This window comes from Acyrthosiphon pisum, chromosome X, assembly GCF_005508785.2.
Source record: "Acyrthosiphon pisum isolate AL4f chromosome X, pea_aphid_22Mar2018_4r6ur, whole genome shotgun sequence".
In the NCBI taxonomy this organism is placed as follows: Eukaryota; Metazoa; Arthropoda; class Insecta; order Hemiptera; family Aphididae; genus Acyrthosiphon; species Acyrthosiphon pisum.
Window position 1 is genome coordinate 29,314,436 of NC_042493.1, and position 3,310 is coordinate 29,317,745.

Genomic DNA, 3,310 nt, shown 5'->3' on the forward strand with positions numbered 1-3,310 from the left:
TTTTTTTTCTATAAATATCAATAAAGTTTTATCTGTTGGGCCAAAAAGTGTATAAATTTAATACAAAGCTCCTGATATATTGTTACAATATCAGTTGAAAAATATTTAAAATACATAGGCACAATTTTTTTTTATAAGCATTTAAAGATCAAATTTTGACAAAATTTATCAAATTTTAATTTGAAAAATTATTTTGTAGTTAAAAATTTATAAAATGTTCAATTTTTGTATCTAAGAATTGAAAATTTAAAACATAATTCCACGTAAGTAGTTAATTCTGTTACCAAAAAATCTAAAAAATACATTTACACAGTTTATTTTTATAGTCATTTTAAGTACAAATTTGGACGAAATTACATATTAAAAACCTAGGATAACTATTTTAGTTATTTTGTTGTGATTGTATAATATTATTAGTGGGTACTTGAAACTTCTAAAGTATACTATTATATATCTATGATAGTACCACGGTTTTTTGTTGATGTATATCGCGTTATAAGTACCTAATAGATATTATGATATGATTAATTTGGAATTTATTATATGTACCTATTATAGATAAATTTTTTTAAAATACTATAGACTATAATATAATATTATGTCTTATACCTAGACTGACATACTGTCTCCGCTCAGAATCGTTTTTCTTATACAATGATATTATATCATTGAATTCAAATTTAATACCATCCATTATACAGTGACCCACTTGTAACCTACTGTACAGCAGAGCGACATCCACTTACCCACCTTTTTTTTATATGAATATCAATAAAGTTTTATTTGTCGTGCCGAAAAGCGTCAAAATGTAATATAAGACTTCTGATATATTGTTACAGTAGCAGTTGAAAAATATAAAAAATACAAAGACACAATTTTTTTTATAAACATTTAAAATTCGAATTTTGAAATTTAAAATTTAATAATTATTTTATAATTAAATATGTTTAAAATGTTCAACTTTCATAGGTAAGGATTGAAAACTTAAAATAAAGGTCCACGTAAATAATGCGTACCTATATATCAATTACTTTATTCACAATAATGTATCATCAAATATACTTAGTAATTAGTAATATCAATAATATCATAATATAAGCTATATCTGACCGTCTCCGCTCAGAATCGTTTTTCTTATACAATGATATTATATCATTGAATTAAAATTTAAAACCATCCATTATTATGACTTACTTGTAACCTACTGTACAGCAGAGCAACACCCACTTGCCCACCTTTTTTTAACTTCACATTCTTAAATGATAATAACTTAAAAATAATATCAATAAAATCCTCCGAGATGCTCTAAATAATATTCTTACAATCTCACCTTTAAATTTTAAATTTCAAATTTGAAAACAACGAATGCCTGTGTTGCATCCTCATAAGGATTTTTTCTTGATCCTCGTCACAATACATAGCTTAATGTGAAAGAAGTTTTAGCAAACTTAAATTGATAAAAACTTGCTTTAGATTTACAATGGTTCAGGACTAAATCAGGAGAGATTATCAAGTATGGCCTTACTTTCAATAGAAACGAAAATTTTTTTAAATTGTTATAAATTATTTTTTTTATCGTGTACAATTTCGAAAATATATGTTTACTCTTTTTGAGTTATTACTTATATAGTTATATAAAGATATTTGAAATTTTAATTTTTTATAAATGCAGATAAAAAGGTTTTCTTTTGGTCAAACTTGAAAATTTAAAACAAGGTTGCTTATAGGTAGTTTATAATGATGTTTAAACGAAGATTGACAATTTTAAATATTTTGTCATAATTTAAAAATATTATTCGTGGGCCACAGTACTTTTACGTGCCTTTGGTACATTAATATGATATTGTTATATTTTTTACACCCAATGACATTTTCAAAACATTAAAATTAATTCTATGTTATTGCCTATTTATACCTCTAACTTATTCACACCATTCTACGGTTAGGCGATATTGACTCATAAGTTAACAACATTAAATAGGTATAATATTATGATATAGGTACGCCATGTATGTTAATATATATATAATATATTTTTATAATTATAATATATCTATATATTATTATAATTTAATATCAACAATATAATAAATGCAATGTTTTTAGAAAAAAACTAATCAATCTACCGCAATAGTGTTATAACTATACCTAAGTTGTAAAATTAATTTCTTTAAGAGGACGTCACACCTGTATGTTTTGTCTCCGTCTTATACACTTAAGACATATACAAAACGCATTCACGCAGTCTGAGTAGAACTTGCTATATTTTGGTCTTGAGTAAAAATACCTATTAATTATTATAAAAATTAATTGAGACAAAGTATATTTGATGATATTATAAGTAATTTATACATAACCAATTTACGTGGAACCTTGTTTTAAAATATATTCAATCCTTAGATATAAAAGTTGACATTTTATAAATTTTTAACTACAAAATAATTAGTAGGTACATTTTAAATTTGATAAATGTTGTTAAAATTCGAACTTTAAATGCTTATAAAAAAAATTGTGCCTATGTATTTTTAATATTTTTCAACTTTACAATATATCAGGAGCCTTGTATAACATTTTTACGCTTTTTGGCCCAGCAAATAAAATTTTATTAATATTTATAGAAAAAAAAACTAAATAAATGATATTTGAAATTGTCTGTAAACTGCTCAAAACGATCAAAATAGATTGAAAATATTATCAAGTATAGGAATTGATAAAATAAACATTCAATGAAATTTTCATGTATCTACAGTTATTCGTTTTTAAATTACAACAAAATAAGAAAATCGTTACATGATAAATCGAGTGAATCTCCAATCTTGTAAAAATATGAACTTCAAACGCCCATTAAAATTTAATTTGAATTGCTTGTAGACATTTTTTTTTTTTGATAAAGGTAGACAAACTTATGACAAATATTTTATTACTTTTTCAAATCTTAGATTTTTTTCTGAATTTCTAACACAAAATAATTTCCACATTATCGTGAATTGTACGTATTTTGTCAATATTTGAACTTTAAATGCTTATACAAAAAATTGTGACTATGGATTTTTAATATTTTTCATCTGTCTTTGAAACAATATAGTAGCAGCCTTCTATTAGATGTTCAATCTCTTTTACCTAACAAATAAAATTCAATTGATATTTATAGAATAAAAAATTTAAAAAATCGAAAACTGAAAATGTCTGTTGTAAACACCTGAAAACAAATCAAAATATTTTGAAAATGTTGGGTGAATTTGTATAAGAATTAACAGTTATATAATTATTATGATAAATTGTACAACAATCACGGGTATAGGTTTTGTGG